We start from the raw sequence: 12,835 nt of genomic DNA, 5'->3' as shown, positions 1-12,835 counted from the left end.
GAAGAAATAGGTTAATTAGGTGGAGGAGTGTCATACAGTGAGTGCTACATAAATGCTAACTTACTAGGTGAATTATATTTAAGGAACAGAGTGAGTAAAAGGGACATTAACTAAAGTATGTGGAATACAAATTTATAAATGAATGAATTTGTGTGTACACTAACACCTGACTTAAAACATGTGGGTCTAAGATTCTGAGTGTTGTTTTCTTTGCCTCCAGGGTTATTGTCAGGGCTCAGTTCCTGCACTATGAATCCACTGCTCCTGGAGGCCATTTTTTCCCTTTCTGTTACCCTGGTTGTTTTACTATTGTTGTGGTCATTGATATTGTTGTTATTGATGCCATTGTTATTGGATAGGACAGAGAGAAATGGAGAGAGGAGGGGAAGACAGAGATGGGGAGAGAAAGACAAACACCTGTAGAACTGCTCCACTGCCTGTGAAGTGACTCCCCTGCAGGTGGGGAGCTGGGGGCTGGAACCCGGATCTTCCACCAGTTCTCATGCCACGTGTTATTAACCCACTGCACTACACACCCAAGATTCTGAGTTTTATATGTGTAGTTATTGAAATTCTCCTTGAGGATTCCAATATTTGTAGCATACCAATATTTGCAATATGAAGAAAACCTCAGGTCAAGCTCCAGTGACTAGAAAACCAGCACAGTGAATCATTCCCTTAGAGTTGTTTCTTTGGTATGCTACCTCCTTCAGATGCTTTCTAGATAAGAGTACTAACTGCCTTTCGGATCTCCTCTGAGGTGAAGGTTTTGTTCATATCCTCTGCCCATTTTTGGATGGGGTCATTTGCTTTTCTGGTGCTAAGTTTGCTGAGCTCTTTATATATTTTGGTGATTAGTTTCTTGTCTGATGTCTGGCATGTGAAGATCTTCTCCCATTCTGTGAGGGGTCTCTCTGTTTGTTTAATAGTTTCTTTGGATGTGCAGAAGCTTTTCAATTTGATGTAGTCCCATTGGTTTGTTTCTGCTTTAGTCTACCTTGCAGTTGGGTTTGATTCATCAAAGATGTCCTTGAGGTGTAGGTGGGAAAGTGTTTTACCAATGTTTTCCTCTGAGTATTTGATTGTTTCTGGTCAGACATCTAGGTCTTTGATCCATTTGGAGTTGATTTTTGTTTCTGGTGAGATAAAGTGGTTCAATTTTATTCTTCTGCACGTTACAACCCAGTTTTCCCAGCACCATTTATTGAAGAGAGCCTCCTTTTTCCATTTAATGCTTTGAGCCCCCTGATCAAAGATTAGATTTCCATAGGTGTGGGGATTTATTTCTGGGCTTTCAATTCTGTTCCACTGGTCTGTGTGCCTATTTTTGTTCCTACTGGAACATGCTGTTTTGATGATGATGGCTTTATAATATAGTGTAAGGTCTGGGAGTGTGATGCCTCCATTTCTGTTTCTTTCCTTAAGATGGTTTTGGCAATTCTAGGTGTTTTCATGTTCCAGATAAATGATTGTAGTGTTTGTTCTATTCTCTTAAAGAAGCTTGGTTGAACTTTGATGGGTATTGCATTAAATTTGTATATGGCTCTGGAGAGAATATTCATTTTCATGATATTTATTCTTCCAATCCATGAGCATGGGATATCTTTCCATTTCTTGGTATCAGTTTCTATTTCCTTGAGTAGCGACTCATAGTTAAAGGCTAATAAACATGAAAAACTGCTCTAGGTCACTGATTGTCAGAGAAATGCAAATTAAGACAACACTAAGATACCACCTCACTCCTGTAACAATGGCATACATCAAATAGGACAGCAGCAACAAATGCTGGAGAGGTTGTGGGGACAGAGAAACCATTTTACATTGCTGGTGGGAATGTAAATTGGTCTAGCCTCTGTGGAGAGCAGTCTGGAAAACTCTCACAAGGCTAGACATGGACCTTCCATATGATCCAGCAATTCCTCTCCTGAGGTTATACCCCAAGGACTCCATAACACCCAGCCAAAAAGAGGTGTGTCCTCCTATGTTCATAGCAGCACAATTCATAATAGCTAAAACCTGGAAGCAACCCAGGTGCCCAACAACAAATGAGTGGCTGAGAAAGCTGTGGTATATATACACAATGGAATACTATGCAGCTATCAAGAACAATGAACCCACCCTCTATGACCCATCTTAGACAGAGCTAGAAGGAATTTTTTTAAGTGAGCTAAGTCAGAAAGATAAAGATGAGTATGGGATGATCCCACTCATCAACAGAAGTTGAGGAAGAAGGTCTGAAAGGGAAACTCAAAGCAGGACATGACCAAATTGTAAGTAGGGCACCAAAGTAAAAACCCTGTGGTGAGGGGTAGACATGCAGCTTCCTGGGCCAGTAGGGAGTGGGAGTGGGTGGTAGGGATGGGTCACAGTCTTTTGGTGGTGGGAATGGTGTTTATGTACACTCCTAGTAAAATGTACTCATATAAATCACTAGTTAATTAATACGAGAGGGGGAAAATTAATTGTATGTCTCAAAGTTTTTCAAAAAACAAACTGAATCTTTTTAATATAGGCTGTGTAATTGATATGCAGACTCTCTCAAAATCCTAGACCAAGTAGATCAGAAGCAACCAATAGCACAGCTATATAGAAGATACTGGGTACTGTACAGCAAACCATAACAAAAGGACTTTTCAAAGTTAACCCAATTACCAAATAATGTGATGATAACATTAACTATCCATTGTCTTTTTGAACCCTACGACAGCAGGAACCTCACATCTCCACTATAGAGCCTCTAATTTCCCCAGTCCTGGAACCCTTGGATAGGGCCCACTTTCCCGTATGCCTCTCCCAATCCATATCAAATAATATTGCATCTGCTGATCACAACCTAACCAACACAACGATTGCCACCTCAACATGCTTCACTTCAGACTGTGTCCAGAGACTTCACGTGTGGAATGACAACCCTTCAGCTTCATTACTTAGGTGAGACCTTTCCTTTCATAGTATACTCTAATTCCATCTCAGATGGTTCACTTTCTAACAAAGTCCCCAAACCTAGATATACACCAGTTTCTGTGAGAGAGAGCATATGTTCACACGTATCTGTAAACTACTGCAAAATATATACCTGAAAGCAGAAGTACACTAGAGTTTGCAGTGAGTAACCCCCTAACACTTCCTCTCCACTATTTCAAGCTTTGGGCCCATGATTGCTCAACAATTTGTTTGGCTTCATATGTTAACTCTCTTTTCAGTAGCCAGATTCCAGATGTCATCAGGATGCCGGCCAGGCTTCCCTGGACTGAAGACCCCATCAATGTGTCCTGGAGCTCTGCTTCCCCAGAGACCCATCCTACTAGGGAAAGAGAGAGGCAGACTGGGAGTATGGACTGACCTGTCAACGCCCATGTTCAGGGGGGAAGCAATTACAGAAGCCAGACCTTCTACCTTCTGCAACCCACAATGACCCTGGGTCCATGCTCCCAGAGGTATAGAGAATGGGAAAGCTATCAGGGGAGGGGGTGGGATATGGAGATTGGGTGGTGGGAATTGTGTGGAATTGTACCCCTCATACCCTAGGTTTTTTTTAATTAATCCTTTCTTAAATTAAAAAAAAAAAAGAAAAAGAGTACTAACTGCAGGTATTAGGTTAACGATACACGCAAATGTCTTAAGCTTGATCTTCGCCCACATACACAGATGTTGTAACTTCAGTCTTTTGTTGAAGAAAAGCCTAACTCAAAAACATGTTATTTTGATCTCATATGTATGTCAACATATATACTGCTGTGATTGTAAAAAGCTGTCTGAATCTTCTAATAAACAGATCATTCTCTGAATGGCTCCAAGGGTCTCTGGTGGTGGTTTCAGCCCTTCTCTTGCAAGCTAGAGTGCAAAAATGTCACAAATATTTTTATAATTGTAAATTTTGCATAGGAAGTTAACTTCTTTTAGACATAGATTGCTCAGTCTTCTATTGTTCAGTCTGTCTATTCACCTACCCAATAAACATTTCTAGAGTCTTCTGTATGATTTAGATGAATTCAGTGTGCTGACATACATCAGATACATGGAATCACAGTGGACAAGTAAGTCTATTCCATCAGATCTTATTTAGCACTAGAGTATGGGGGTCACTGAATTTTCTGATGATTAAGCATGCTAGTAATTAAATTTGTTCAACTAGTACATCTTACTGATAGGAAAAACGACACCTAGGAAAAGGCATCATTAGTAGAAGATATGTATTCAGTAGGTTCTCTACAACTTAAAATGAGCAAAATAGGATGGGGTAAATGTGATTTAGAAGGCTTAGTTTAAGAACAGTGTGCATTTGACCTCTTATGAACATAAGCTCCTTGGAAAGCAGACGTAAGCTAACATTAAACTGAGAATCATAAAAATTCATTTACATGCCCACATTCATATTTCCCATATAACTAATTTGGCCCTGTGGAAGCAATTTTAGGAGGCAGGATGTTGAAGAAAAGCATGAGGATCCATTAGCAGGTGGAGGAGATACTCTTAGCTCCTGAGTAGGGGCTGTGTGGTCTTGAACAAGCAGCAGTATGTTTGTGTCTCATGGGACAGATGCAAAGTACCCTTTCTGGATTCCTCAGATGAAAGATGCTTTCTAACTCAGCAGCCTATAAGTACACAGGTTCCTGAATAGAGGTTTTCTCTTTTAGATGCACTACCCTCAAGCTAGGAGATAGAAAATGTGATCTCTAAATGTTTGTCTGATCCTTTGGCAAGTATAAACTTGTCACTCAGATATAATATGACCCCTTTTAGACCTCATCAGAAAGTCAAGTCATATAAGATGCAATAAACCAAATTTCATGTTCCTTCCAAATAACTGATAAATTTTTTCCACCAGCACCTGCAACATATAAGACATCACTCACAGGGCTGGGTGGTGGTGCGCCTATTTGAGTGCACATGTTACAATGTGCAAGGAACTTGGTTCTTTCAAGCTCCCAGTCTCTACCCACAGGAGAAAGCTTTGCATTGGTGAAGCATTGCTGCAGGTGTCTTATTCCCCTCTACCACCCACTTCCCTCTTGATTTCTGTCTGTCTCTATCCAATAAATAATTTTTTTGAAAAGTCATATTAAAAAAAGACATGTGTCACTTTGCTGAATGTCTTGAAGAAAGTGGGGATCAGGGAAGGGGAACTCAAAAGTCTACTGGAGATTTTTTCAAATAATATGGGGACCCTAGAAAGCACTGATTAGTACTAGTATAACAGTTTTGTACCATAGCTGCTAATTGATGATACCACGTTAGAAGGTGAAGACTCATAGCAAGCTGTTCAAAGAGAAGAGACAGTGATGAGCATTTATTTATTTATTTAATATTTATTTACTTATTCCCTTTTGTTGCCCTTGTTGTTTTATTGTTGTAGTTATTATTGTTGTTGTTATTTATGTCGTTGTTGGATAAGACAGAGAAATGGAAAGAGGAGGGGAAGACATAGAATGGGAGAGAAAGATACACATCTGCAAACCTGCTTCACCACTTGTGAAGTGACTCCCCTGCAGGTGGAGACCTGGGGGCTTGAACCGGGATCCTTACGCCAGTCCTTATGCTTTGTGCCACCTGCACTTAACCCACTGCACTACCGCCTGACTCCCATTGGTTATCATTTAAAACACATGAAGGTTGGTGTTGTGGGGGACACCAAGGTAACGTATATGGAAGGAACAGTCCCAAGTTCTCTATGTTCTTCTCAGTTACTTCAAAACCAGTAAGAACAGATCTAAAAGAGAGGAAAATGATCAAAGAGAAGGTATGACTCCTAATAGCCACTGAATATTTCTTTTTTTAGCATTTTTAAAAAATATCTTTATTTATTTTTTTAATAGAAACAGCCAGAAATCTAAAGGGAAGGAGGAGATAGAGAGACACCTGCAGCCCTGCTTCACCACTCGCAAATCTTTCCCCCTGCAGATGGGGGCCAGGGACTCAAACCCAGGTCCTTTCACACTGTAACATGTCACTCAACCAGGAGCACTACCACCCGGACCCAGCCACTGAATATTTCATATACGTTACAAGTCTTGTTTAGATCAGCAACTGTAGGTGACTTCAAATTCCTTCCTTCTTCCCTTCCTCCACCCTCCCTCCCTCCTTCCCTTCCTTTCCTCCTTTCTTCCTTCTTTTATAGCTTCATACATCTATCTGAAACCTGCTAAGTGTCCCACATTTCCAAATACTGAAAAAACAACAGTGAACATATATATGGCCCTGGCTCTCCTGCACTTTGACAGAGTTAATGACTTTCTTTTATTATTCTAAACTAATCTTATAGGTATGATAGGATTTTTGACAAGTAACTCCTGGGGAAACACTTTGGCTTATAAGACTCATATCTATTTAACCTTTGAATTCTGTATCCTAGGAGGGCCCTAGTACCTCTTCATCTCATGAAGTGGTAGCATGCATGGTGAAAGGTATGAAGGTGCTTCTCTGAACATAGCATGCTTTCTGAGGCAGAGCTTGGAAAGCATTGTCCATTTCCTGCATGAGGAAAGTTAAGATTTACTGAAACAGAGCTCTTGCTTTTCATTTGTAGTTTGTCTGCGATTGCCTTAAATTTTGAGCCACAACCAAAGAAATGAGAAATGAGTTCAACAGAGACTACTTGTTCTGCAGAGCCAAACATAGTTGTTACCTGGCCCTTTCAGGAAAACGTCTACTCACCATGTTTAAGGTATGTTTCGGGCAACTGAAAAGTGAAAAGAAAAGTTTAGGTAAGAATATAAGCATTATCCTCTTTCCTTTCAGATGAAAATAAAATATGGTTATTATAATGTAATTTAAATATATAAAAATGTGATAAAGTTGTTAAATGCCTATCAATAAAGAATTAGAAAGCCATGCCACAGTAGAGGTACAACTGGTAAAACTATAGAATAGGGATTATAAAATAATAAATTCAAAATACCAAAATACAACATACATATTCATCCCATTTTCATGCATATATATTTTAATTGCTACCAGAGCTATTGCTGGGGCTTGGTGTATGCATGGTGAATCTTACTGCTCCCACTAACCATTTTTCCTTTTTTTCTTTTGATCTTAACTTCTTTTGATAGGACAGAGAGAAATTGGGGAGGGGGGAGAAAGAGAGATACCTGAAAACTTCCTTTACCATTCATGAAGCTTCCTACTAGATCTGGGGACTGGGTACTTGAACCCAAGTACTTGTGCATGGTAATGAGTGTGCTCAGGCAGGTGAACTACCACATGGCCCTTTTATTTGTAAGATAAAATGTAATAGGGGACACTAGAATGTTACCCATATTCAGATGATAGTTTCACACACACACACACACACACACACACACACACACACACACACCAAATAAAAGCTTGATTTTGAAAATATTGATATCTAGACCTTTCATAATGTGAGAATGTAAAAAAGTATTGAGAAAAATGCCCATGTGAAGAAGGTCACTAATTAAAGACCCATCTGATTCTTTCCCTGAGTCTTTTCTTTTCTGTAGGGGACTCTTCTCAGTAGATTACTTTGGCATCTGCTCTACTCAGTACCAGAGTTTTGTTCCCCTTTTAAAACTGCAAATACTGAAGAAGAAGAAAACAAACTTTTTCTTGTTCTCCTTTGCTGAGCTGAGATAAGCTGACATTTTCAAAAGGAACTTTAATACTCAGAGAACAAAAAGACAATAGTTACAGAAAACACAAAAAAGTATGAAATTTTTGATTTTTAAAATACATGTGCCAGTCCTTTACAAGACTGATTCCTCCTGGAATCAGGAGATTCAGTTTGACTAGAATCTCACCCTAAAGTGGCACCTGGACTCAGAGTTGGAGTGAATAGTTTTCAATGGAGGGTGAAGCATCATTTATTAAAACTCTGTTCATCTGAGGTTCCTCCTCTTGCTTCTCCTCCAGAAGAGATTGCCAAAGACAAAGACAGACAGATGGAAAATTTCAGCTTTTGTCAAGGTAGCAGTACTTCATGTCATACCCATGTAAATGCATACATATATGTCCACATGCTCATATACACACATGTACACATAGCTGTATTGTATAGTCACACAAACATGCATGTACATACTTTATATGAATGTATAAAATATACACAATCAATAATTACATATAATATACGTACAATACTTATATGCGCATGTATATACATATTACACACATGTATGCATACATAACCTAACATCTGTAATTGCATGAATTTATGTGTGTGCACATGTGCATGTGTACATAATACTCTTGTGTATGGACATAGGCAGCATATGCATATATATTCATGTGTGGCACTTATTGAACATGTGTGCATGTGTGCACAAATGCATATTCATAGACATATACTATACCTTTGGAAAGCATAGTAACTCATTATACAGGCAAGCATTTCTTTTCTCTCACAATGAAAGGAATTGACCAAGTTAAAGTTCATCCTTTACAAATTCACAATATGACCATTCAGGACATTTCCATATATTTAAAACTGTACATATGTAGGAAATACATTTTCAGGACTTTCCATCCTAATGGCCAAGGCATTTCAGGAAGCATCAAAACCCCAAGCCTCTTATCACATTATGAAGCCTCATATTCCCATTCTCTTGTCTTCACGAAGCCTTCTCTGTACATCTTAGAAAGAAGCAATTGCCCTGATTTTCACCAAAAACAAATTAATAAACAAAACTGATCAGTTGAAACTTAGTAATTATGTAACTGAGTAAATGTATCTTGATAATTATAGAGGATGTTCACAGAGATCAGTCTAGGATCAATAGGTCAGAGTTAATAAGGATCAATTTATGTTGTACTTGAAAAAATATTTTCTCAGGATCTATACTGCCCCATTGTTTAGTACATTGCTTTGGAAAATACCACTGGGTATTTCTAGTCAAGATAAAAGACTCCTTTTGAAAACTGCTATAATAGAAATTTAGATAGATAATGAAGTATTGAACTAATTCTTCTCACTTTATCTTCTCAGTACTTCTAAGTCCAAGATCAGGTGATGATATCTCTGGAATACATTGTTCTCCCTTGTTCAGGCTATTGTTATTGTAGTGGTTTCTACATTGTGCATATCCGTTAGCTACTGTTATTTCCTTATCTATCAGTAATACTTCTTTCTCTACTAGAGCTGTTTAGCCATATTGAGTTACACTGTAACAGTTAAAAGCATTTTAAACCATAAAAGAGTAGTTGATACCTCTTGGGAATCCTTGAAATGCATGTTTTTAAATTTGAGGATGATTTGCCTTTGAGTTACAATATTTTCCAAGCTTCTCTTTTCATTCTCTCTTAGAAATCTACTTTTCGTTACCTGGCATTGGTTTCCGAGAATTGCCTTATTCCACTGTCTAAACTACCTTTGCTACTGAAATCCTATATGCAGCATCCAAATTATTTTCTCTGAACCCAATTTACTCAGTGACAAATGGGGAACTCCAAAAGGGAAAGTTTTCATTCATAGCCAGCAAATCATTTTTATGGGAAAAAAGTTGCAAGTAAACTTGGTGTGACATACACAGAAATTTAAACTTATGAAAATTGTCATCTTCCATTTTTAAGTAATTTTTCTACAAAATAATCAGGCCTAGAGTAAGTGTAGCTTATTTTTTCATACATGAAAGATAGGCATTAATTAGTAATAATTAATTGCTTTACTAAACAATGTTATAGAATTGATTTTCACTCTATTCCTATACCCCTGTTTGAAGTTTTGTACACTTATGAACCAATTACTACTAGATGAGGGATTAACTCATTTAAGGAAATTAAATGTTGGCTTTCTGGCTTTTCTCTTTTTTGAAAAACTCACACTTATGAATGACTGTTTCTGAACTGCTGCATATGTGAAATTTTTAACATAATTGACCAATTATTAGGACAACTTCATTGCCTATTACTGAGTTATTTGGGAATCTCTAGTGTTATTTTGATTTCTTATGACATCAATATGAAGAAATTATGAGATTAAAAAATTCCCTGAGTGTATTCTTGAGGTAACTTAGCAGGTAAACAAAAGACTTGGATGCTAGAGTACCGCACTATACATGCCAGACCAAAACAATGTTATGCTAATTTATAAGATAAATGAAGCTAAAAAGTAAAGATATTAATGTCTTATATAATAATATAACAGAATATACTAAATTATTGAGGAGCTTCACTTCTGAAAACCTCACATGGTTGCTAGGGAAGGGAAACAGGGTGACTAGAAGGTAAATCATATACAAGAAACCCCAAAGAAGTTGTTGAAAATAAGAATAAGAACAATATATCATACAATGTGTACTTGCACCAAAATATTTAACTGACTAAAATATTGTACACTCAGAATTTCCTAGCCATACTCCTCCTAAGTGCTTTTTGGTTGTCATCTCATTCAGTCATTATGAAATTGCTGTTGTTATTAGATGTACAGAGGCTAGATATTTTTTCTAAAGTTATAAAATTAGTAAGTTATGGATTTTGTTCTGAACTTGGTCTTTGATTTTGCACATACTGCTGTTCCGTTTTTCTGTCAGAAACATGTAGATTAATTTTGGGCAATGTATATACAATCACATGCATATCCTACACGGACATTGTTCTCTTTCATTTTCAAAGCTTGGCCTCTAAACAGGGAAAGAATGACTAACAGTTCCTTCTGGCTGGTTGATTATCATAATACAAATTCCTGCAAATGGAAACCATTGGCCTATCTAAGCTTAACATCCTTGCATCAGTAGCTATTTCAAGGAGAAGCAATTCCCATCTGTTGTAGAAACATGTTCAGTGACAGTACACATCTCTTAGCCCTTCATCATCCTGTTGTGACACCATGATGGAATCAGCATGGTTTGTTTCTGAGTAGTTCCCTTGAGCCAAAACCTATGAGGAGATATGGGTTCTTTTGGAGTGTAATCTACAAATTAACTCTGGCATTTATCTCTTATTTTGGATTCATTTAAGTAATCAGACCAATGTAATTACCAAAAATCTTTTGATTTTCTGTGCTTTTCTTAGAATCTAATGGGCATCTGTTACTTTTATGCTTCACATGCTTTTCCTTTGAGGAAATACCCACCCGAACCTGCAAGAATTATCATTCACATGGTCCTGCCTTGCCTGTACCTGAAATGACCTCATGGTCTCAAATAAACAATCAGTGAGTCACCAGCCAGGATACTGAGATTATTTCCAGAATAGGCACATGACAGTGGACTTTCCTTTTATTTCTTCATAAACCATTGAGGAGGAACAGCTCTCCTCTCTTTGGGTTTCTAGATATGATGATTTTATAAGGCTGTCATTGCTTATGTCTTTGCTGGTTTATGAATTGAGTGTGCCTGAAAATTAAGCCAAGAAAAAAAAAAGATTATTAAGGAAAAGAGTGAAAAAAATAGAAAAACTTAACCTTCTCAACTGAGCCACATCTGAAGTTAAGATCTGATTGGGGGGTTTTACTTGTGCAAGCTTATGAGAAAGCAGGGTTTCCATCACATGCAACCAAAAGAGCACTGCTGCATGGACTTCTGGAACCTGACCAATGGGAGTGATCCTAGTAAATACATCATAGGGTTACATGCACACCATGGATACTGTCATGTATGTTTGGAAGTTGCTGCATGAGTGTGTCTTAAAATCTCTCATCAGAAGAAAAATTATAAAGGTATGTGGTGATGGATATTTACTAAGCTTATTATAGTCATCATTTTGCAATGTATGTCTATGCCCTATCATTTTGTTCTATACCCAAAATTAGTTCAATATTCCAGTCAATTAATTTTATTTTTAATATAAAAAATGAATGTAATTTCCTACCTGAAAGTAGCACCAAGTTCCACCTCTCACCTTGTTTTTTGTCTCTGCTTGAGTTCTTCTGGTAATGTGAATTACTTACAACATTATCCAAAGATATTTCTGGACAGTTTAATTGTTATTATTGAGATGACATTGGTTTCTATTACTGTATATGCTTCAGAAAGGCAGATTCCCCCTCTTCAGATGTTTGTGGTCAATCACACTCACCATTGAGACTCCAGTAACCTCTTACCACAGTCTGTTGGCTCCCCTACCCTGATTGCTGTCACCTTCCTTCTCAACTTCAGTTCAGAATCATAATCCAAAAGGTTTGAGTTTTAATTTGTCTGTTACCTTTCTTTCTTTCTTTCTTTCTTTCTTTCTTTCTTTCTTTCTTCCATTCTCTCTCTCTCTCACACAAACACAGACACACACACACTCACTCTCGTCATTTTTCATTCCTAGCATCAACAAGTTCACTTAAAAAATAATTGTATTTATTTTAACTTTTTTAAAATTTATTTTATTTATTTATTCCTTTTGTTGCCCTTGTTGTTTTATTGTTATAATTATTATTGTTTTTGTCATTGTTGGATAGGACAGAGAGAAATGGAGAGAGGAGGGGAAGACAGAGAGGAGGAGAGAAAGATAGACACCTGCAGACCTGCTTCACCACCTGTGAAGCGACTCCCCTGCAGGTGGGGAGCCGGGGCTCGAACTGGGATCCTTATGCCGGTCCTTGTGCTTTGCGCCACCTGTGCTTAACTCGCTGTGCTACAGCCAGACTCCCTTATTTTAACTTTAAAAAAACTTTATTTTATTTGATAGAACAAAGAGAAATTGAGAGAAGGGGAGGTAGATAGGGAAAGAGAGGTATCTGCAGTACTGCTTCACCGCTCATGAAACTTTTCCCCTGCAGGTGGTTGACCACGGGCTTAAACCTGGATCTTTGTAGAGGCACTTTATCAGGTACATCATCAGCCTTTAGGCACTATCTATTTACTTGTTTTGCAGAGAGAGAGAGAGAGAGAGAGAGAGAGAGAGAGAGAGAGATTGAGAGAGTTATCACAGTGCTGCTTGAAAATTT

The 12,835-nt window shown here is 37.8% G+C and overlaps 1 long non-coding RNA gene across 1 annotated transcript in view; it reads right to left on the bottom strand.

Annotated features, from left to right (window-relative positions):
* Positions 1-12,483, bottom strand: part of LOC132540217 (uncharacterized) — a 44,342-nt gene extending 31,859 nt beyond the window's left edge. The window contains exon 1 of the long non-coding RNA XR_009551424.1: positions 12,413-12,483. This is a non-coding gene — a long non-coding RNA (uncharacterized LOC132540217). The remainder of the gene's footprint in view (positions 1-12,412) is intronic.
* Positions 12,484-12,835: the final 352 nt, after the last annotated feature.

The sequence above is a fragment of the Erinaceus europaeus genome, chromosome 9, assembly GCF_950295315.1.
Source record: "Erinaceus europaeus chromosome 9, mEriEur2.1, whole genome shotgun sequence".
Taxonomy (NCBI): domain Eukaryota; kingdom Metazoa; phylum Chordata; class Mammalia; order Eulipotyphla; family Erinaceidae; genus Erinaceus; species Erinaceus europaeus.
Note: the sequence above shows the minus strand (reverse complement) of the source record. Positions and strands in the feature narration are given on the sequence as shown.